Source organism: Pan paniscus, chromosome 5, assembly GCF_029289425.2.
Source record: "Pan paniscus chromosome 5, NHGRI_mPanPan1-v2.0_pri, whole genome shotgun sequence".
NCBI classification, from domain to species: Eukaryota; Metazoa; Chordata; class Mammalia; order Primates; family Hominidae; genus Pan; species Pan paniscus.
The window spans coordinates 94,368,190-94,393,448 of record NC_073254.2 but is presented as its reverse complement, the minus strand read 5'-3'; the positions used below and the strand labels follow the sequence as shown (position 1 = coordinate 94,393,448).

At 37.1% G+C, this 25,259-nt stretch overlaps 1 long non-coding RNA gene across 1 annotated transcript in view; it reads right to left on the bottom strand.

Annotated features, from left to right (window-relative positions):
• Positions 1–25,259, bottom strand: part of LOC134730602 (uncharacterized) — a 619,806-nt gene that overhangs the window by 339,617 nt on the left and 254,930 nt on the right. Inside the window, exon 2 of the long non-coding RNA XR_010112443.1 lies at positions 10,936–10,990. This is a non-coding gene — a long non-coding RNA (uncharacterized LOC134730602). The remainder of the gene's footprint in view (positions 1–10,935; positions 10,991–25,259) is intronic.

The following is a 25,259-nucleotide window of genomic DNA, read 5'->3' as shown; positions in this document are numbered from 1 at the left end:
ATGCTAATCCTGCATAGAAATATACTTTCTTAAACTTCCCAAGATCACCTCTCCTTTAGGGCTATTTCTTCAGAGAAATAAATGGGGCAGTGTTGGTTTGGTTCACCAGGGTCTCCAGTGAAATTTCCAATAAATTCTATTACTCTCTGACCCAACATTTGCACATCTTTTTCAAGGGGAAAGTTTCTGGCCCTAGTCTCAAAGCACTATCTTCTTTCAACTAATTCCACCACAGAAACTACTGCTTCAAGGTGATAGCTAGCAGCTGTGTTCTGGGTGCAGAAGGCTGTTCTTTGACAGTTGGATTTCTTAGGAGGTATCTAGTAAACTCTAGAATTTCTGCTATTTTGCTGTGGTTAGTCCTAGCAAAGGATATAGCTGGAACCCATAATTAAAATTAAATGTCTGCATCATCTCTTATGGTAGTTTGCTCATATTATTCAATTATTGAAGATACGGTCTTTCAAGATAAAGATGACACTACCGCTCCCCTCTTAAGAAGATTGTTTTGCAAGTAACTTGAAAGAATGTAGAGTGACTCATACACCCTCATTTTGTTTCCCTTTGTGACCAAAAACAAGTATTTTGGGAGAGTTGGCTGCATTAGAAGTTCAATCTGTGGTCACTGAAAAAGCTGATAGACCAAAGTGCTGAACTCAACAGCACTCTGCCCTTCCTCTTATTTCCCCCTTTATCCCATCCCAAGAGAAAAGTGAGTAGAAGTTTTGGGTCAATTCTACCAGATTTTTCATATTGATGGTTTTTTACAAACTACAAAAATAACAAAACTGATGTCCTAAATAATCCTAAGTTGAAGATTCATAATTTGAAACAAAATATTGTAGCCTGTATAATAATTCTGAAAAGAATATTTATACAGAACGTCATACTAGAGTGTTTCTATTTTATTCAATCAATGTTAATTTGCTCCATTATTGTCTTCCACTTAGGAAGACAAATATCAGAGAATTTTGTCTTCATAGCTTTGGATTTCTTAAAATCAACTACACTGAGATTCAAAACTCCATATCCAAAGGAATAGCATGCTTTAGAACAATCTAGGTTTCATTTGTTCTTAAAGAGTTTGAGAGAAACAAATAAAACATCACTCTCAAAGTGATAATAAACCTGGGATAATAGTAACAACAAGAGCATTTGTTTTACTTTGAAAAACAAAAATATTAAATTAAATTACCCTAAGATTTATTTTTCTTCTAGTATTTTAAATATATGAGTATTGAAACTATTAAATAATTTCATTTTTTAAAAATTTAAAGAAAAGATCCAAAATTTTACAATTATCTCTCAGCTTTTGATTGATTTCTTTTTCCTTTCCTATATTTTTGAAATGTATATAATAAATTTAGATTACCTTGAAAACCAGAACATATAAATTCCATTATATGTTCTCAGAAATTTTAATGTCATTTGCTGTTTTTCAAAATTTTCCGTACATGTCAGTCCTTTGGATGACAAAGTGACTCATCCTTTGTTCCCTCTCTTATTCACATTCCCCAAGGGCAGGAGTCAAGACACTTGCATCTGAGTTCCTCAGACATGACTTTACAAGGTCCTTGGCATAATGTGTTTTTATTTTCAGAAAATAATTTCTGCAAAAAAAATCACAATGAATTTACAGAAACAAGTAAAGAAAAGATGTCTAGCTCACATGAAACTAAGAGCTTATATTTTAAAACTTACTGCTTAAAAATTATTTGCTCTCCCTCAGTCAAAAAGGTAAGAAAAAAAAATAATACTAAGTTTTCATTAAGCCCTTTCTCCAGACAGACTCAGAGGTGAAGTCAGGAGCAAGAATTCTGACCAAAGATTACACTTGGGACTAACAGAAAAAAAACAGTGAAAAAGAGAGAACATTTTGTTGCCTCTATTCCAGACCCCATTAACACAAACTCTCACTACTGTAGACCATTTTCCACAGAATCCTACCAGAGAATTTATTACACCTAAGAATCAGATAACTCTGGAAAACGTCCTGGTTAAAACATTTATTGCTAGCAAAGTCTTGGGAATTTCTATTCAATCTCTTCTCCCTTATTCTTACCCCCAAAGGTTTATTGCAGTAGTTCCATGAAGTTAGGGACAGTGGGCACCTCCCCCAGAGTGCCATGTGGAAGACTCCATCCTGTAAATAGTTGCCTCACTAAAACATTGTCCCATAAAGCTTAGCAGGTCATACCTTCAGGGAGTGGGGATAAGAAATAATAATATCTCAGTAGCCTCCAATTTCAAGAGCATGAGTGTTAAGGATCAGATTTGAGAGCCCATAATCCAAAAGGAGGAAATGAAAAGAGCAATAATAAAAACTGACTAACATATCCTTGGAAAGCAAGTTAATATTTTTAAGAGAAAATATTTCTCACCAATTATTTTACTTAAAAAAGGAGGAAAAATCTTACTATCTTTGGTTTTATAATCTTTTGAGGAAATATGTATGTAAAATCAGAATCTAAAAGCTGCTATTCTTAACATTTTTGTTGGTAACTTATTTAGGTCCATTGATTAATGATTAAGAATACCTATCCTTTCATAGTTCAGTGATTGATTTTACCACTTGAGAAGCATTTTAGATGTGAGGAAGGATTTTAACGCATTAATTTCTATATATTTGAAATTTTGGGTTATCTAGTTTTAAAAAATTGGTTTAGTTCACAGCTGTTACATTACCTAAGAATTTAGTTGTTAAAATGTATGAACTATAATCAATGTAAAATTATTGAATATAAAAAGAAAACTCAATTGCCAGGATGTTTCCAAATATTAGCATTATTAAATTTTATCATTATTTAGAGCCTAGCAATAAGAGGAAATTGTTTATGTCTGCATTGTAGACATTGGCAAATCATTCAAGTCAAGAAAAAATTCCCCAAACTGCTGTATGGCAGAATAGGCGGCTGTGTCTATACAACTCTGCAACAGATTGGAACAAGAGCCATCATCAATCAACGTGTTTATCAAAACAATGCCCAACAACAAGATGAATATGGCTTTTGTTTTTTGGGTTTTTTTCAATGAATTTACTAGTTGGTTTGGTATGTCATGCACACAGTCTGAAGGACAGGGGAATTGACTGCAAAAATCTGGGAGGACAAACAAAAATATTAAGTCATTTTGGAAAGTATTTAGACATGAAAAATAGATCAGTAGCTTCCTCAAATCAGGCCAGATTAGTGTAGAGATATAAAGCCTTGAATAAGTGATGTTATTGATATACTAGTAAGTTCAACATTAGGGAATTTGATACATTCTTTCTTATTCTTCCCTCCAAGGCACACCAAATTGAGCTTGATGAACAACAAACCTTTCCAGGAAATGCTGGCCTTCCACAATTCTCTTCTTACTTCACAAAATAGCCAGTTCTACTTTCACAAATTTTCTTATTCATCCTAGACATATTACTACAGATAAGTGTATATGCCAAGTTATTTTTTTTTGAAAAACAGATAATATTTGCCATTATCATGGCTTCACAAATTGAACATCAACAGAGACAGAAACTGTGTGAGGTCTGGAAGCTCGAGAGGAATGTAAGAACTTCGATGTGATGTTTCTTCACTGTTACTAAAAGACAAATCCCTGTTCTATGGAATGCTACCCCAAGGAGGCTCTTGACTCTTTAATCATTGTAGAAATAGAAGCAGGTATGTGCTCTGGCTATCCGTTGCCTCATGTCCCTGAACAGAAGAGTCTTTAATGCTGAAAAAAAGTTGATGTTTAAAACACTTTCACTTCAGAGCTGAATGAAAGTATACATAAATAGTGAAGATGTTCTCGAGTATGACAACATGAACATAAAAATCATGTGGGTTTATGAACACATACAAAAAATGGCCAAAATATAATAGAAACATTAAACCAAAAAGTCACTATTACTCAATATTATGGAATTGTCAACAATATTCTAAACTCTACTGATTGACATTCATGCATATATGCGTATACAGACAGATTCATAGATTCATGCACACAAGGACTTTCTTTGAAACAAATAATTTGTTTGTAATAAACTTTTTATTTTGGAATAATTTTAGATTTGCAGCAGAGTTCCAAAGATAGTACAGAGTTCTCATATACCCTGGTTTCAGTTTCCCCTACTCTATTGTCTGACTTTACCATTATATATTTTCAAAACTAAGAAAACAATATTGTTACATTACTTTTAACTAAACTCCAGACTCTATTCTTATTTTACTGGTCTTTCCATTTCTGGAAATGTCTGTTCCAGTTCCCAATCCAGGATTCCATATTGCGCTTACTTCTTACATCTGAAGAGCTCCTCTAGCTCCTTACAGTTTCTCAATCTCCCTTTGTTTTCATGACCTTGAAGTTTTGAGAAGTACTGATTAGATATTTTATAGAATGCCATTCATTCAATTTGGGTTTGTCTAGTGTATTATGATTAAACTGAGGTTATAGGTTTTTGGAAAAATTACATTGAATATAAAGTACCCTTCTAAATAAGTAATATCAGGGGTAGATGACATGAACATTAGTTGTTACTGGTGATGTTAACTTTGATCATTTGGTTAAGGTGGTGATTACCAGGGTTCTTCACTGTAAAGTTACTATTTTTCCCTTTCCATACACTATTCTTTGGAAGAAAGTCACTAAAATATAAAATATTCAGCAATTGAGTGTGAGTGTTTGGCTCACACTCAAAGGTGGCAAGGTTGTAGGGGGTCATAAAACTTCATCTCCTGGAGAAGGGATTTTATACATGTATTGTTAGGAATTTTATGTAAGGAATATTTATCTCCTTGCCCCAATACATTTATTCAACAAATCATGTTTATCACTATAGACCCATGGATACTTATTTTATATTTTATACTGTAATTCGATACTACATTATTCATTTTATTGCTCAAATTGTTCAGCTTTGGCCATTGGGAGCTCTTTCAAATTGGCTTCCATGTTCCTTGAACACAGCTGCATCCTTTTGTTTCTGGTTTGTTTTGTTTTCACAATTTATTTCCTGGTAATGCAAGATGGTGGGACTCATCGTGTACTTTTTCGACCTCAGCTTTAGACTCAGCCATTTCTCCAAGGACTCCTTGTTCATTTTATTGGAGTTGGACAACGAGTAGAAAAAATGAATTTTTAACAGAATCAAGATCAGTGTCTTGAAAGGCCATCAAATATATGCCATTTTTTAATTTTCATAAGCACAAACACAGTATCAAAATTTAAAAAGTACAATGTATAGTAACCTTTTAATCAAAACACAGCCTCACAGGTGGAGGCTAAAAGCCTGCCATTGTTTGTGGTTGCTGTTGTTTAGCAGCTGATACAGGTGTTCTGGTGATGCTACTGTGCTGCTTAGTTACCCTGAACGCATTATTTTTTTTTTTACTGAATTAATGGTATGTCATATTTTTCACTATTAAGTGCTTGTATGTGAATAAGTATAAGACAATGATTACTTATCGTGGCATATAAATCCAGAGTCAGGAACGATGATGACGCTAAACAAACACAGATTGTCCACATGGGTGGCTGATACAGTGACATCTTTGTTTTCTGATAGTTCAACGTACACAAACTTTGTTTTATACACAAAATTATTTTTAAAAATTTACCTTATTTCACTATCATTGCCCAAGAAAAACATCTGTTACTATTTATTTCACTGTAATTTTGAACCTCCCTATGTTGTTCTGAAGCCATTCAACTTTTGTAAGAAAACCATTAATTTATTTTTATAATTTCACATCTTTCTAAAAGGACTGTCATCTCATCATAACTATTCTGTTTATTAGCCATATGGCCTTGGGAAAATTACTTAACCTCTCTAATCCTGTTCACCTCTCAAGACTCCAGTAAGTTTCCAATGAAATGGCAGACATAGACATACTTCATAAGTTATAAAGTACCAGATAATATACATAATGTCTTAGGAAATACAACTATCAATTTTGTAAACAAATATCTTCCTTAGGGTTGACCTATTTGCTAAAACATGTCATTGTACTCCTTTTTCAGTCAGTTATATCCTGTAATTGAGACAAATAAGTGCATAATTTTACATAGTATAAGCAGCCCTAGCCTTCTTACAACTCACACTTACACCACTTGACAAACTGCTCCCAAGACTGATATTTAACCAGAAACCATCTGTAGGCCCTAACAGTTATTTGTGGTTGGTATTTATTATGACTGGTGATTTATTTCTGTCTTAATGGGTAGCTGCATATTTTCTGATTATAGACAGACATGCCATACTGGTTGCCGAATATTTTATATGTCACCTTGATCACACACATTTATCTCAGACAGATAATACACAAATAAGTAGCTCTTCCTTGGCATCCCTACATAAATCTTACTCCAGTCTCTGTTTTCTTCTGGCCTGACAGTCCCATGGGTCTCTGTTCACAATCATGTGGCTTCAAGATTGTACTTAAGTGTCTCAGCTGAAGACAATCAGGTGGCAGTGAGCACAGCCATGAATGGGGAAAAGGTAAACAAAGGGATAGTGGGCTTCATTAAACCATAAGGGCAGCAAGTCTCTTTGGGACCCTTACAACGGATGAGGTAATTCGGTCATATTGATTCTAAAAGACTCCAACTTTCTTAAGTGGCCACTTTAAGGGACAGCAGCATAATTTGGCCAGATGAGCTTCAGTAAATTTAAAGAAAGTTTACCTTTATTATTCATACTTAATATTCATTATTCTAAAATATTCTTTTAAAAAGTACAATCTAATGACTGTAATAGTCCAGAAATACAATGTAACAGGAGGAAACTGTGGCCAAGGCAAAAACACCTACAATTTGTAAAAGAATAGTTGGAGTCAATGAAATAAACTTGTTATAACCTGTTTACATAGTGTTGGCACAGGGCAGTCCTGTAGTAAATGCTTGTTCTTTCATTGCTGCATTAGCAAAATAAATGCTGTTCTATGTTGAAACTCTGAATCACATTAAATTAGCACTAACATGACAATGAAGCTGCAGAATGGTATATGGGTACATCTCAGGAAGGAGCATTTTCCACTAATAAAATGAAGTAGCAGTGAAGTACAAAACTATAACACAAGAATTTATCTTGTGTGTATGGAGAAGATATCCATGCCAAAAATGAGTGTTCGTTCTGATTCAAATTTGTGAACTTAAGCAAAAGAAACACTTCAGAGAAATTCATCTTCATGAAAAAGAATTGTTATACGAAAGTTTCATGCTATTTAAAATGGGCTTTGTAAATAATATGACTCATTTATTTTACATATTGTCACTGTGTCTCTACAACAGACAAAGCAAAACACTTGATATTACACAGCTTCTACTCTCAAGCAGCTTACAATCAGAATTCAGAATCTCACCTCCCAACCTGTCCTCCTCAATATCCCCATCTCAGTATATTACCCATTTCTCATATAAGGAAGTTATCTTTAAAATCTCCTGCTCTTATGTCCCATAGCCTATCAAAAATCAAGTCCTGATATTTCTACTTTGCAAATATCTTTCAACTTCTTCTGAGCCTCTCCATCTCCCTTTCTTCAGCCCCAGTTCAAACCACCATCCTCTGTCTTCTGCATCCCTCTGGCTGAGAACTCAGGCAGTGAAGCCAGATTGTCTGAATTGAATTACTGGCTCTGCCACTTAATATATGTGGAACCTTGGTAAAATTGTTTCTCTTCTGCTACAGTTTGAATGTTTTTGTGTTCTAAAATTTATATGTTGAAACTTGTAAACCAAAAATGTATCTGAGATAAGTCTCAATCAATTTAGTGTATTTTGCCAAGGTTAAGGGTATGCCTGAGACACAGCCTCAGGAGGTCCTGACAACTTGTGCCCAAGGTGGTCAGGGTACAGCTTGGTTTTAGACATTTTGGGGAGACATGAAACATCAATCAATGCGTGTAAGATGTACCTCAGTTTGGTCTGGAAACACAAAAAAACTCGAAGCAGGAGCTTCCAGGTCATAGATAGATTTAAAGATTTTCTGATTGGCAATTGGTTGAAAGAGTTATTGTCTAAAGACCTGGAATCAATAGAAAGGAATGTCTGGGTTACAATAAGGGGTTGTGGGGCCAGGCAGGGTGGCTCACGCCTATAATCCCAGCACTTTGGGAGGCCGAGGTGGGCAGATCATGAGGTCAGGAGTTCGAGACCAGCCTGGCCAACATGGCAAAACTCCGTCTCTACTAAAAATACAAAAATTAGCCGGGCATGGTGGTGCACACCTGTAATCCCAGCTACTCAGGAGGCTGAGGCAGTAGAATCCCTTGAACCCGGGAGGTGGAGGTTGCAGTGAGCCAAGATCATGCCACTGCATTCCAGCCTGGGTGACAAGAGCAAGGCTCCATCTCAAAATAAATAAATAAATAAAACAAAATAAGGGGTTGTGGAAACCAAGGTTTTATCATGCAGATGAAGGCTCCAGGTAGCAGGATTTCAGAAAAAATAGACTGTAAATGTTTCTTATCAGATTTAAAGAGTCTGTTCTATCAGGCTTAAGATCTCTGTGTTGATGTTTGTCTGACCCCCATTTCCCAACATGGCCTGAACTAGTTTTTCAGAATAATTTGGAATGCCCTTGGCCAAAGGGAGAGGTGGGCTTAGAATTGGCTTAGAATTTTATTTCTGGTTTACAAACTTAATCACCAATGTGATATTACCATGTGAGGCCTTTGGGAGGAGATGAGATCATGAGAGTGGAGCCCTTCTGAATGGGATTAGTTGCCCTTATAAGAAAAGCCCAAGAGGTCTGCCTTGGCCCTTCCACCAATAAGAACACTGCCAGAAGTCACTACCTGTGTACCAGAAAGTAGACCCGTACCAGACGTTAAATCTGCTGGCACTTTGACCTTGGACTTCCCAACCTCCACATCTGTGACAAATACATTTCTATTGTTTACAAGCCACCCACCTTATTGTATTTTGTTATGGAAGCACGAATGGACTAAGACATCTTCCTTGTGCCTCAATTTGCTCATAGTTAATAGGAAAAATAAAATGGCCTACCTTATTATAATGATTTAATTAGCCATTACATTGTGTAAAGTCCTTAGAAGAAAGCCTAGCAACAAGTACTCAATACATTTTAGATAGCCTTCCTTGCTGCAATAACTTACGAACATTCATCTGCATTTTTGCCCATTTGGGGTTATTACATTGTTTTGGTTTTTGGTATAGCCAGAGTGATTACTCCTCTTCTTAAACAAAATCCTGATTGTGTCAAGACCTGGTTTCAATGACTTCCCATTATTCTTATGTTTAAACAAAATCCTTAATATTGCCTACAGGTTCCTGAATGATCTGGCCTTTTTTTTATCTTCTTGCTTTTCTTTGTTTCTTTTTTCCATCCTCAATGTCTGTCAGCTTTTGTTAAATTAATACTAATGCCCAACAAACAACTCCCCCAAATCTCATGGCTTAAAATTTCAAGGGGTCAATTTTGCTCACATTACATGCCAAGTCTGGCCAGCTAATCTCTGAGACTCTTCTCTAGCCTGTGAGGGAAATGCAATTTTCACCACTTTCTTCACATTTGGGGATGAAGGTGGAAAGATCCATCCGGATTCAGTGCATTCTGTTCTATCAAGGCAGAGGACAGGAAAGAGGATCCTAGTTAAGCCATGCCATTGCATCGAAAGTACTAGCTCATGTATGAAAAATATTATGTCTATTCATATCTCGATGTCCAAAAAGCAATATGGCCAAGCCCAAAGTCTAGGCAGGGAAGCATCCAAGGGCAGAAAAGGAATAAGTAATTGTGAAAGAATATATAATTCAGCACACTTGGTGAGCTCCACAACATTGGTCTCTGTTTCTTTCCTCATGTGTTAGTGTCTTGCTTTAAGTTCTTGCCACATGCAGTCTGCCTAGAATGTTCTCTTTCCTGCTCTTCATCTTCTACAAATATACACAAATTTCCATCTGTTAGATTTTCCCTCATAGCACTTTTCAGAATGGCAAGTGCAAAAATAATTGATTCACTGATTCTTTAATGTCTTCCTCCCCACCACCAAATCTAAGTTTGAATAAAAGTGAAAACTACTTGGGGACAGAAAATGTGTTAAATCTCTTCTGAAAGATCACCATTTAACACATTTAAATGTGTTAAATCTCTTCTGAAAGATTACCAACTCAACTAATATTTGAGTTGCCTAAGGACATGGAGATTGACATTTTGATTAGCAAATGCCCATCAGATACTTGAGGCAAGCCTATGATTAATCCAGTTTTCCACTCTCTACTTTTGACTTCATGGTGAAGATACAGCCCAAAGGACTTTGGAATTAAGACAACAATAAAAATTGAGATTACATTACAAGCAGTAATAAAAACAAGAAGTTATAGGTACCACAATAACAGGAAATCTGTTTTTGGAACATCAAGGATTTTTAAGAATATCATTATTCCCATTCTGTTTTCTGTCAGGATTCTGGAACTTTTATTTTTCTTGCAGCACAGGGAAAATTAGTTAGAATGAAGCTAAAATCTATTTGTTATTTATAATGTACTTTGTTTTCATATTGAAAACATCAGTGATCTCATCATGCTAGTTTTGCTTTTCCCTTATAATGTATATACTTTTTTTAAAAACAGCTTATTTTCCACTTGCATACAACAATGGGTTGCACATTCCTGAGGTCCTTAGGAATTATTCTAAAATTGACTGCAGTGGGGATTTCCTTTGACACTTAACCATGTCACTTCAAAGACTATTTTTAAGTACGTGCCCAAGAGAAAACACAGTTTCTGGTTTTAATTTATTTATAATCATGAAGCCTAGCAACATCTTAAAAAATAAAAATAAAAACTCTTCTTGGACAAGAAGGGCTATAGTTTCCCACCCCTCTCCCTTTGCAATATAACAATGATGGAATACCAAGAAACAGAATGAACACAATGTACAGTTTGACCTCAATGCAGTCATGTCAAAGAACAGAGGTAATGTAAGAAACTCACTCAGCTTTCAACGTGCTTCTCCTGGGGATTGCATAGCATCATGAAGGGCAGTTCTCTGGGAAGGAAAAAGAGAGCAGAGCTTGCTTTATACTCATATTATATACATCTCTATGTATATTAGTGTATGTGTTTTACATTACATTAAATCATTTGTTGGCTTTCAGACTCACTCTGAGTGAAAGTGCACAACCAACACCTGCACTGTCAAAGTTCACTATTTTCCTTCGCATCTAGTTTACGTATGGCTGCTAGAACCCTTTCATCATGTCACTTGAGGACTCTAAAATCTCCAGCAACTTTCCACGGCCTATAACACCAAGTTCAAACACCATAGGTTGTCATCATATTGCACCATTCTCCCTCTGCCAAGGTATCCCCACATTTGCTCCACAGGAGTCTTCTCCTTCATCTAGGCCCAGTACTCATTGACCCTTGAGTGTCCCTACTCTTTTTCAGCCTTCCTTTCTGTTGTTTCCTATACCCCTTCATTAATTACATGGACCCATCAAGATCCATTTAAGACTACACGTATTTACCATTTCACTGAACTATTGTACCTTCCTTCTTTCTATGACCAACGATGGCATTTCTTCATATACTACATTGCATTGTTACTCAATTGGTTCATAGCCATATATCAGCAGCCTCTGTTAAACTATATTCTCAGATGATGTAAAAGTTCTGATTTTTATCTTTGCTGTACCCATTATACCTATTGATGCTGAACATAATAATATATGCATAACTAAATCTCAAGTATTTTTTAAAGTATATACGTAAGCAAAGTTTAATATGTATAAGTATAGTATAAGAGAGGCTTATAGGTCTGCAATTTCCCTTCTTCCTCTTTCTTAGAAAGGTTTATTTTGGTATATTTCTCAAAGAAGGGTTATAAGTTACCCTATGTGTGATCAATATAAGTGAGAACCAGGATGTGCCTTTGAGTGCATGCCCAAGGCACATGCTAGTTCTCCACCAATAAAGAAAAGAAATAGTACAGGGTTGGTTTCTTAACTCTTCTTGGACAAACTGTGACAAGTATGAAAAATTCATACTCTCTGTAGTCATTCCCTTTGCAGAGGATAGGGACATGGAGGGTAGGAGCAAAGGTAAAATATTATAATCATCATGCTAGATAACTTTCTCCTGGATCTGTTTCCTGCTAGATAAGACCAAAATGAAATTTAGTTTGACCACTCACAAACGAGAGCTCCTCAGGTAGTTTATTTAATGTAGCCCTGTGAACTGAAGTTTGGGGAGCTATTGCAGGAGTAGCTCTTCTCAGGAGACTCTTCAGAGATTCCAGGTACCACTCTGATATAATTCTATTATATTGGCTCTGCAATTCCAGCTGAAGTTAGCATGGAATTTTGCCAATGACAGCAAGCTGCAGTGGTCCTTTTCTTAACACTGGGAACCCTTACTTGGAAAATAGGGTGCTGGCAAGAGTTGAGGGTCTTGAGGTGCATGTTGTTGCAGAAGGTTTTCTGCCATCCTTGCTGTGGCAACTGTGAAGGAGGGTGGCACATAAATGAGTCACCTACCAGGTAAATTGCCAGACAAAATACAGGGCACCCAGTAGAATTTGAATTTCAGATAAACCTCAAATCATTTTAACATAATTTGTAGAGCATTTCTCTTGCAATACTTGTGACATTTAATATATTTATAATCATCTGAAATTCAAACTGAGCAACAGTTTATTAAATCTGGCAATCATGTAGACAGACAGTTAAGATGCTTTTATCATGGCAGAAATAAATAACGTTTCCCATAGAATTGTTAGATCCCTTATCCAAAACACATCTTTTATGAGCCTATCAACTATTACAGTAGACACTTTCCTTTTAGAAATCAAATAATGTGACATTTGTCTAAAGTATGAACTATACTGGAAGAAGAAAATGCCATTGCTAAAACTTAAAATTCTCTATTTTTGCCATCCCATCTCTCAAGTAGAAATACTTAGTATCTTGATTTAGAGAAAACTCAGTAATAATAAAATAACTGCTATCAAACTCAGCATCAATATGTAGGGGATTGTGACAAGGAGGGTACATCTCATTTTTAAGCAGGTATATAACAATTGTTATTGAAAACCATTTCTAAAAAAAACTTCCAGGTTCCAACTAAGTCAGTCAGTCTTATAATGGGCTCCTTCCGTCCTCTCTGACAGTCTTTGGTAACTTGACTGAATTTACCAATCTCAGGATACAGGCTGTGTATCACATACTAGCATCAACAGGTCCAGGAAGCCCTGCCCTGAAGACTCAAATGTATATTTTTGAGTAGATCTTTCTCATTTGCTGTTGTTCTTTCTAAATAACAAAAATCTGTTCCTGACTTCTCAGCATGGTTGTTTATCATCAGTGAATAAAACCCCAAAGAAAACAAAAGACATCACCCAATTTGGATTCTGCTCAGTAAAAATTAATATCTTTGGTGAATACAAGACTGTGAAACTGGCTGTTTTTCCATGACTGTGTCAGGGTAACATCTGGTAAGGCGTATTATGTCCTGATCCACATAAAAAGATCTGAGAAGAGCAGCAAGGATGGGGTGACAGTTTAGCCAACGATTTGGAAAGAGCCATGTGCATAGACAAGAAGTATGTGGCCAGCGGAGCTGGACCTATTTTGTTTTACTTGGAAGATTCACACTACCAATCCCATGATTTTGGATAAAATGTTAAAATGTTTGCCTAAGAATTTTTGACTGGCAAGTTGATGACTGATTTATAAATGAAATCAGGTCAAGAAGACACTTGATTGCTAAGTATGTGCTAGTTGCTGTGCTTATTAAAAGTTAGAGAGACACTCAAAATGAGAGCCGGTTGGAAAGATTAACTAAAAATTACAACTTTGTAGAACTTACATCCTGGGGAGCTCAGATTAAACTAGGATTGGCCTTATTTATATAGCCTAAATTTTTCCCAAATTAAACATATTATTTAATCACATATTTTACTTTGAAAGCATCTTAGAATAGTTTAAGGGTATTTTTTTCTATTAATGCTATTCCACTGACTAGAATTCTTTTCCAGAACCGACCCTATTTCTGAAATAAAAGTGGCTTTCCTCAGCATTTAGAATTTCTTTCCAAAGTTCAAAAGGCAGGTGCCACCTGGCGGAAATTTACTAGAATTCATTTTGATTCCTGCTGGGCCATGTAAAAGCTGTACACTTTTCTCTTTTAAAAATGCTTGTGAGAGGGGTGGTTTCAAGATGGCCAAATAGGAAAAGCTCCAATCTACAGCTCCCAGCGTGAGCAACACAGAAGAGAGCTGATTTCTGCATTTCCAACTGAGGTACTGGATTCATCTCACTGGGGATTGTCAGAGAGTAGGTGCAGGGCACCGAGCATGAGCTGAAGCAGGGCGAGGCACTGCCTCACCAGGGAAGTGCAAGGGGTCAGGGAATTCCCATTCCTAGCCAAGAAAAGTGGTGACAGACGGCACCTGGAAAATCGGGTCACTCCCACCCTAATAATGTGCTTTTCTGATGGTCTTAGCAAATGGCACACCAGAAGATTATATCCCACGCCTAGCTCAGAGGGTCCTAGGCCCACGGAGCCTCACTCATTGCAAGCACAGCAGTCTGAGATCAAACTGCAAGGCAGCAGCAAGGCTGGGGGAGGGGCACCTGCCATTTCTGAGGGTTGAGCAGGTAAACAAAGCAGCCAGGAAGCTCAAACTTGGTGGAGCCCACCACAGTTCAAGGAGGCCTGCCTGCCTCTGTAGACTCCACCTCTGGGGGCAGGGCATAGCCGAACAAAAGGCAGCAGAAACCTCAGAAGACTTAAATGTCCCTGTCTGACATCTTGGAAGACAGTAGTGGTACTCCCAGCACACAGCTGGAGATCTGAGAACGGACAGACTGCCTCCTCAAGTGGGTCCCTGACCCCCGAGTAGCCTAACTGGGAGGCACCCCCAAGTAGGGGCAGACGGACACCTCACACAGCTGGGTACCCCTCTAAGACAAAACTTCCAGAGGAACGATCAGGCAGTAACATTTACTATTCACCAATATTCACTGTTTTGCAGCTCCGCTGCTGATACCCAGGCAAAGAGGGTCTGGAGTGGACCTCTGGCAAACTCCAACAGACTTGCAGCTGAGGGTCCTGACTGTTAGAAGGAAAACTAACAAACAGAAAGGACAACCATGCCAAAACCCCATCTGTACGTCACCATCATCAAAGACCAAAGGTAGATAAAACCACAAAGATGGGGAAAAAGCAGAGCAGAAAAACCGAAAATTCTAAAAATCAGAGAGCCTCTCTTCCTCCAAAGGAACGCAGCTGCATTCACCAGCAATGGAACAAAGCTGGATGGAGAATGACTTTGACAAGTTGAGAGAAGAAGGCTTCAGATGATCAAACTTCTCTGAGCTAAAGGACGAAGTTCGAACCTATGGCAAAGAAGTTAAAAACCTTGAAAAAAAGATTAGACGAATGGCTAACTAGAAGAACCAATGCAGAGAAGTCCTTAAAGGACCTGATGGAGCTGAAAACCAAGGCATGAGAACTACGTAACGAATGCACAAGCTTCAGTAGCCAATTCAATCAACTGGAAGAGAGGGTATCAGTGATGGAAGATCAAATGAATGAAATGAAGAAAGAAGAGAAGTTTAGAGAAAAAAGAATAAAAAGAAATGAACAAAGCCTCCAAGAAATATGGGACTATGTGAAAAGACCAAATCTACGTCTGATTGGTGTACCTGAAAGTGACGGAGAGAATGGAACCAAGTTGGAAAACACTCTGCAGGATATTACCCAGGAGAAACTTCCCCAATCTAGCAAGGCAGGCCAATATCCAAATTCAGGAAATAAAGAGAACGCCACAAAGATACTCCTCGAGAAGAGCAACTCCAAGACACATAATTGTCAGATTCACCAAAGGTGAAATGAAGGAAAAAATGTTAAGGGCAGCCAGAGAGAAAGGTCAGGTTACCCACAAAGGGAAGCCCATCAGACTAACAGAGGATCTCTTGGCAGAAACTCTACAAGCCAGAAGAGAGTGGGGGCCAATATTCAACATTCTTAAACAAAAGAATTTTCAACCCAGAATTTCATATCCAGTCAAACTAAACTTCATAACTGAAGGAGAAATAAAATACTTTACAGACAAGCAAATGCTGAGAGATTTTGTCACCACCAGGCCTGCCCTACAAGAGTTCCTGAGGGAAGCACTAAACATGGAAAGAAACAACCAGTACCAGCCACTGCAAAAACATGCCAAATTGTAAAGACCATTGAGGCTAGGAGGAACCTGCATCACCTAACGAGCAAAATAACCAGCTGACATCATAATGACAGGATCAAATTCACACATAACAATATAAACTTTAAATCTAAATGGGCTAAATGCTCCAATTAAAAGACACAGACTGGCAAGATGGATAAAGAGTCAAGACCCATCAGTATGCTGTATTCAGGAAACCCATTTCACATACAGACACACACATAGGATCAAAATAAAGAGATGGAGGAAGATCTACCAAGCAAATAGAAAACAAAAAAAGGCAGGGGTTGCAATCCTAGTCTCAGATAAAACAGGCTTTAAACCAACAAAGATCAAAAGAGACAAAGAAGGCCATTACATAATGGTAAAGGGATCAATTCAACAAGAAGAGCTAACTATCCTACATGTATATGCACCCAATACAGGAGCACCCAGATTCATAAAACAAGCCCTTAGAGACCTAGAAAGAGACTTAGACTCCCACACAATAATAATGGGAGACTTTAACACCCCACTGTCAACATTAGACAGATCAATGAGACAGAAAGTTAACAAGGATATCCAGGAATTGAACTCAGCTCTGCACCAAGCTGACCTAAGAGACATCTACAGAACTCCCCACACCAAATCAACAGAATATACATTCTCCTCAGCACCACACTACACTTATTCCAAAATTGACCACATAGTTGGAAGTAAAGCACTCCTCAGTAAATGTAAAAGAACAGAAATTATAACAAACTATCTCTCAGACCACAGTGCAATCAAACTAGAGCTCAGGATTAAGAAACTCACTCAAAACCACTCAACGACATGGAAACTGAACAACCTGCTCCTGAATGACTACTGGGTACATAATGAAATGAAGGCAGCAATAAAGATGTTCTTTGAAACCAATGAGAACAAAGACACAACATACCAGAATCTCTGGGGCACATTTAAAGCAGTGTGTAGAGGGAAATTTATAGCACTAAATGCCCACAAGAGAAAGCAGGAAAGAGATAAAATTGACACCCTAACATCACAATTAAAAGAACTAGAGAAGCAAGAGCAAACACTTTCAAAAGCTAGCAGAAGGCAAGAATTAACTAAGGTTAGAGCAGAACTGAAGGAGATAGAGACACAAAAATCCCTTCAAAAAATCAATGAAACCAGGAGCTGGTTTTTTGAAAAGATCAACAAAATTGATAGACTCCTAGCAAGACTAATAAAGAAGAAAAGAAAGAAGAATCAAATAGACGCAATAAAAAATGATAAAGGGGATATCACCACCAATCCCATGGAAATACAAACTACAATCAGAGTATACTATAAACACCTCTATGCAAATAAACTAGAAAATCTAGAAGAAATGGATAAATTCCTCAACATATACATGCTTTCAAGACTCAACCAGGAAGAAGTTGAATCTCTGAATAGACCAATAACAGGATCTGAAATTGAGGCAATAATGAATAGCTTACCAACCAAAAAAGTCCAGGACCAGATGGATTCACAGCTGAATTCTACCAGAGGTACAAGGAGGAGCTGTTACCATTCCTTCTGAAACTATTCCAATCAATAGAAAAAGAGGGAATCCTCCCTAACTCATTTTATGAGGCCGGCATCATCCTGATACCAAAACCCGGCAGAGACACAACAAAAAAAGAACTTTAGACCAATATCCCTGATGAACGTCAATGCAAAAATCCTCAATAAAATACTGGAAAACACAATCCAGCATCACATCAAAAAGCTTATCCACCATGATCAAGTGGGCTTCATCCCTGGGATGCAAGGCTAGTTCAACACATGCCAATCAATAAACGTAATCCAGCATATAAACAGAACCAAAGACAAAAACCACATGATTATCTCAATAGATGCAGAAAAGGCCTTGGACAAATTCAACAGCCCTTCATGCTAAAAACTCTCAATAAATTAGGTATTGATGGGATGTATCTCAAAATAATAAGAGTTGTTTATGACAAACCCACAGCCAATATCATACTGAATGGGCAAAAACTGGAAGCATTCCCTTTGAAAACTGGCACAAGACAGGGATGCCCTCTCTCACCACTCCTATTCAACACAGTGTTGGAACTTCTGGCCAGGGCAATCAGGCAGGAGAAGGAAAAAAAAGGCATTCAATTATGAAAAGAGGAAGTCAAATTGTCCCTGTTTGCAGATGACATGATTGTATATCTAGAAAACCCCATCGTCTCAGCCCAAAATCTCCGTAAGCTAATAAGCAACTTCAGCAAAGTCTCAGGATACAAAATCAATGTACAAAAATCACAAGCATTCTTATACACCAATAACAGACAAACAGAGAGCCAAATCATGAGTGAACTCCTATTCACAACTGCTTCAGAGAATAAAATACCCAGGAATCCAACTTACAAGGGATGTGAAAGACCTCTTCAAGAAGAGCTACAAATAAAACTACACTGAGTTTTATTTTCATTGAGAACTACACTGCTCAACGAAATAAAAGAGGATATAAACAAATGGAAGAACATTCCATGCTCATGGGTAGGAAGAATCAATATCATGAAAATGGCCATACTGCCCAAGGTAATTTATAGATTCAATGCCATCCCCATCAAGCTACCAGTGACTTTCTTCACAGAACTGGAAAAAACTACTTTCAAGTTCATATGGAACCAAAAAAGAGCCCACATTGCCAAGTCAATCCTAAGCCAAAAGAACAAAGCTGGAGGCAACATGCTACCTGACTTCAAACTATACTACAAGGCTACAGTAACCAAAACAGCATGGTACTGGTACCAAAACAGACATATAGACCAATGGAACAGAACAGAGCCCTCAGAAATAATGCCACACATCTACAACTATCTGATCTTTGACAACCCTGACAAAAACAAGAAACGGGGAAAGGATTCCTTATTTAATAAATGGTGCTGGGAAAACTGGATAGCCATATGTAGAAAGCTAAAACTGGATCTGTTCCTTACACCTTACAAAAAAATTAATTCAAGATGGATTAAAGACTTAAATGTTAGACCTAAAACCATAAAAACCCTAGAAGAAAACCTAGGCAATACCATTCAGGACATAGGCATGGGCAAGGACTTCATGTCTAAAACACCAAAAGCAATGGCAACAAAAGCCAAAATGGACAAATGTGATCTAATTAAACTAAAGAGCTTCCGCACAGCAAAAGAAACTACCATCAGAGTGAATAGGCAACCTACACAATGGAAGAAAACTTTTGCAATCTACTTATCTGACAACGGGCTAATATCCAGAATCTACAAAGAACTGAAACAGATTTACAAGAAAAAAACAAACAACCCCATCAACAAGTGGGCGAAGGATATGAACAGAAGCTTCTCAAAAGGAGACATTTATGCAGCCAACAGACACATGAAAAAATGCTCATCATCACTGGCCTTCAGAGAAATGCAAATCAAAACCACAATGAGATACCATCTCACACCAGTTAGAATGGCGATCATTAAAAAGTCAGGAAACAACAGGTGCTGGAGAGGGTGTGGAGAAATAGGAACACTTTTACACTGTTGGTGGGACTGTAAACTAGTTCAACCATTGTGGAAGTCAGTGTGGCGATTCCTCAGGGATCTAGAACTAGAAATACCATTTGACCCAGCCATCCCATTACTGGGTATATACCCAAAGGATTATAAATCATACTGCTAAAAAGACACATGCACACGTATATTTATTGTGGCACTATTCACAATAGCAAAGACTTGGAACCAATGCAAAAGTCCAAAAATGATAGACTGGATTAAGAAAATGTGGCACATATACACCATGGAATACTATGCAGCCATAAAAAATGATGAGTTCTTATCCTTTGTAGGGACATGGATGAAGCTGGAAACCATCATTCTCAGCAAACTATTGCAAGGATGAAAAACCAAACACCGCATGTTCTCCGTCATAGTTGGGAATTGAACAATGAGAACACTTGGACACAGGAAGGAGAACATCACACACCGGGACCTGTTGTGGGGTGGGGGGGAGGGGGAAGGGATAGCATTAGGAGATATACCTAATATAAATGATGAGTTAATGGGTGCAGCACACCAACATGGCACATGTATACATATGTAACAAACGTGCACGTTGTGCACATGTACCCTGAAACTTAAAGTATAATAAAAAATATAAAAATATAAAAAATAAAAAAATGCATGTATGGAGGCTGAAGCAGGAGAATCTCTTGAAACCAGGCGGCAGAGCTTGCAGGAAGCTGAGATCGCCCCACTGCACTCCAGCCTGAGTGACAAAGAGAGATTCCGTCTAAAAAAAAAAAAAAAGAAACAAAAACAAAAATACACATTTATTTCTTGTCAGTGAACAGAAATTATTCCTGTCACTTCAGAAAAAAAAGTTTATTTTAGTAAATTTTGTAGTTAATTTTCAATGAGATCTGTCATTGAAAAACATAAAGATTTGGAAGGCAGGAAGACAAAGCTGAGAGAACAGTCATGTCATGTCATAGGGCTCCCTAAGTCAGCAATCATATAGGGAAACTGGTGAGAGGAGTTTACAAGGCTCCATTTGATTACCCTAGGTAATTGCCCATAGCAAGTCTCGCTTCGGCCAGGATTTATGCAGCAGTACAAAATTATATCCTATTTCCTTCCTAAGAAATAGAAAACTAAGAGAAAGTAAAACAAACTTTTAATTAATTATTGCTTAACTTTTAATTTTTTTTCAAATTACAAATCATACTTAATCGTTTAATTAAAGAAGGAACAATTAGTCTGAGTAGCTTCCATTTATGTGTGTCATGTTTAAGTTATTCTCCAAGAGAACATTAGTTAAATAATTAGTGCTGTGGTGCTAAGCAAAGCATTTCAGAAAGAACTATTTACTTCTTGTTAATTCAAAGAATGAAAGAAAAGAGAAAGAAAGAGAGAAAACTATAGCCTGAGAGAAAAAGAGAGAGAGAAGGCATGTGAGAGAATGAAAACAAGAGAGAAAATGTGAGGGAACAATGGAAGAAAAAAGGAAAGGAGGGGGGAGGGAGGAATAAACGAGAAGAGGTTGGTAATAATTAGGTCATTGCAGTGGTTATTTAAGGACTGTATAAGCAATATTCACATCTCTGAGAAATAAAACTGAGGAACTTCTTTCTGAGGACTGTCACTTCCCTACTTGCTAGGTTTTAACAACTTGAGAGGCAAATCTTTAGCAAGTTTGAGGTTTTGACTTTAGTGTAAAGAGAATGTCTGAATTCTTGGGGAAAGTGTGTAGTGTCTTAACTAATGTCCAAATGTAAGTAGTACTTCTAAAGTAAACAGGTCTAGAGGAAGTTTTCAGAGACTTCGGAGGTTCTATAAATATTCGTTTTACCTACCCCTGAACACTGGCTTGAAAGATTGTTTTCTTTTTAACTAGCAAAAGTTAATGAGCCATTTCTGAACTTGCTGTATGGAAGCTAAGGCCAGGAATTTAACTTTATGTCACTGAGCTAATACCTTTTAAAAAGAATTATTATTTTAATAAAATCAGTAACATCCTTTTCATTGCCTCCCTATTACCTTTATAGAGTAGGTCTCAGTTCATAGTTGTTAGCACACAAGAAGCATCTCAAAGAGTTTTCTTCATAGTTCCCAAGTATGAACTGAGAACTCAAGTTTCTCAGTTCATAGCTGTAAGCCCACAAGCTGCTCAGTTGTTAGCAGCTTCTTCTGTGTGAACTATGAATTGAGAAATCTGAAAAAAATCTTTCAAGCCAGTATTCAGGGGTAGGTAAAAAGAGTGTTTACAGAACCTTCAAGGTCTCTGAAAACTGCTTCTAAATCTGTTTACTTAAGAAGTATTTATATTTGGACATTAGTTATGGCCTTACACACTTTCCCCAAGAATTCAGATACTCTCTTTACACAAGTCAAAACCTTGAACTTGCTGAAGATTGTCACCCAAGTTGTCAAAACTTAACAAGTGGGCAAGTGGCAATCGTTCAAGAAGGAAGCCCATACCACGGGAAATTACGAGGTTCAGTGCAAAGGATCCATTCCAGTCTTGTGTTACTTTCAACTAAAGTACCCTCACAGACACACAAAAAGTCTACATCTGGAGCAAAGTTTATCAACTCTGCCCACCATCAACATATTACAAATGTAGTCATTTTAGCCTTAACCATAACCTTGCATATTATAGTAATCTGCTAAGGCATGTGTTATGTGCTTGTGCTTAGATTTGAGGAGGTTTAAGAACAGTAAAAATTAAGAAAATGTGGCACATATACCCCATGGAATACTATGCAGCCATAAAAAATGATGAGTTCATGTCCTTTGCAGGGACATGGATGAAGCTGGAAGCCATCATTCTCAGCAAACTATCGGAAGGACAAAAAGCCAAACATCGCATGTTCTCACTCATAGGTGGGAATTGAACAATGAGAACACATGGACACAGGAAGGAGAACATCACACACCGGGGCCTGTTGTGGGGTGAGGGGAGGGGGGAGGGATAGCATTAGGAGATATACCTAATGTTAAATGACGAGTTAATGGGTGCAGCACACCAACATGGCACATGTATACATATGTAACTAACCTGCACTTTGTGCAAATGTACCCTAAAATTTAAAGTATAATAAAAAAAGAACAGTAAAAATTATCGTATAGTAGATTATTACCAATGCTTATTAATAGCCTGTTCTCTACTTCTAAGTATACAAAAATTGTGCTTCTCTATCTCTTTGAAGGTAACGGTGGTGATGGGCCTTGATTTCGCACCCCCCAAAAAAAATGTAAGGGAAAATAATACACATCATTTGCAGAGGAAGCATTTGATTTCAAGTGCTTAACTCCTGCTCCCATTGCCCCAGGAGCTGAAAAACTATGAAGCAACACATCGAAATGGAGCCAGCATAGGATAGTGAGGAGTGGCTTTGTGGAACAGACACCCAACCTCCACAAGTGACCCACAGTGGACATGTAACAGGAGCACCTAAGTAAACTTTGGGTGTGTTAAGCTATTGAGATTTTGGCATTTTTTGTTACTTCAGCATAAATTATCCCAATACATTGTCTTTTCCAATAAAGTGAAAGAGAAATGAGAGGCTTAAAAATGCAAATAAAAAGAGACACATGACTATGCCGAAAATAAAAATTATGCACTTTTAAATAAGTGATGAGAAAATGAGAAAAGATTGTACAGACATAGAGAATAAGCATTTCAACTGTAAGAATATTTCTAAATATAGAGAGTAATTTATACCACATGTGAAGAATTCTATTTACGGGTAAGTGATAATATTCAGCAAGAGACGGCTATTCACAAAAGGAGAAACATCCTGTTAACTTAGGAGATATGTAGAACTTTGAGAAATTAAAGTCTAATCAGGTGAAATAACATTGACAAAGTTTATATCACAAGCGTAACTTCTGTCTGGTAACATGGGTTCAGGCGGTATATGTAAGTACTGTTAGTCACAAAATGTATAATACTGACCACTTTTGTATAAACATTCCTAATAAAAAAGACATATTTAGGAAGAGAATATGCAAAGTTGTAAAACTTTGAAGAAATTAGTTACTAGCCTATTGCATACAAATGTATTCTGGACTTGAACCTGACTGAGTTACTTTGACCTTAAGAACAAATAGACCTAACAGTTTTTGAAAGCTAAAATATTTATATTTAAAAAGCATCTGTATGCAGATACACTATTTTAATTATTTATTTAGAAAGAAGAAATACTTATTCATTCTCTTTCATTCTTCTGCATTTTGTCTTCTTTCTTCATCTTCTTTTCATGCTTTGAAGTTCACTTCACCACCTCTTCTCTTCCATACTCAGACTTCATTTGCTAGTCTAACATAGGTCTTTGTTTTAAAAAATTTCAAGTCTAGATCCAGCAAAGGTAAGCAGATTAAGGTACTTTGTGGCAGGATACTTAAGAAACAGCTACTCTTTCTGACAAGGTTACAATTAGACATAGCCACACAAGACATTACTTTTTTAAATAGAATTATAGACTTCAGGATGGGAGCTATGGCAGGGAAGTGGGGGAGTTTTACTAATAGTTCAACTTTGCCCTTAAGTAAAAATAATCACTGCAAAAATTTCCAATGAGTCTTCATTCCATTTGTAATTAAACTACATTGACCAAGGAGATGTCAATAATTTCTAATGTACACCATTGTGCTTTACACAGATCATTAGAAAATTTTTCTTTAAAAAATTGACACCCAAGGATATTTTATTCAGTGAAATTATCCTTCACAAATGAAGGAAGAAATAAAGTCTTTTATAGATAAGCAAATACCAAGGAAATTCATCACCACTTTACTGGTCCTACAAGAAATGCTCTAGGAAGCCCTAAAATTGAAAGTGAAAGAATCACAGTTACTATCATGAAAACAAAAAATGTATAAAATTCACTGGTAAAGCAAACATAGAAATAAGGAAGAAAAAAGACTCAAATGGTACCTCTATAGAAAACTACCAAACCATAAGAACAAACAGTAAGAAAAGAAAAGGAAAAGAAAGGATTAAGGAATATACAAAACAACCATAAAACTAACAGTATGATAGAAACGAAACCTCACATACCAATAATTTTAATGTAAACAGATAAATTATCCACTGAAATGACAGAGACTGGCTCAATTAATTAACAAAACATAATCAATTACATGCTGTCTACAGAAAAAAAAAAAAACACACTTTACCTGTAAAGACACATATTGACTGAAAGTAAAGGGATAAAAAAAAAGATATTCCCCAGCCAGGCATGGTGTCTCATGCCTGTAATCCTAGCACTTTGAGAGGCTTAGGAGGCCTGATTGCTTTAGCCCAGAAGTTCAAGACCAGCCTGGGCAACATGGTGAAACCCCATCTCTACAAAAAAATACAAAAATTAATTGGGTGTGGTGGCATGCTCCTGTAGTCTCAGCTACTCAGGAGGCTGAGGTGGGAAGATCACCTGAGCCCTAGGAGGTGTAGGAAGCACTGAGCCATAATCTTGCCTCTGCCTCCAGCCTGGATGACAAAGGAAGACCCCCAACTCAAAAAAAGAAGAGAAAGACAAAAAGAAAAGACAAAGATTTTCCATGCAAACAGAAACCAAAAGTGAGCAGAAGTAGTTATATGT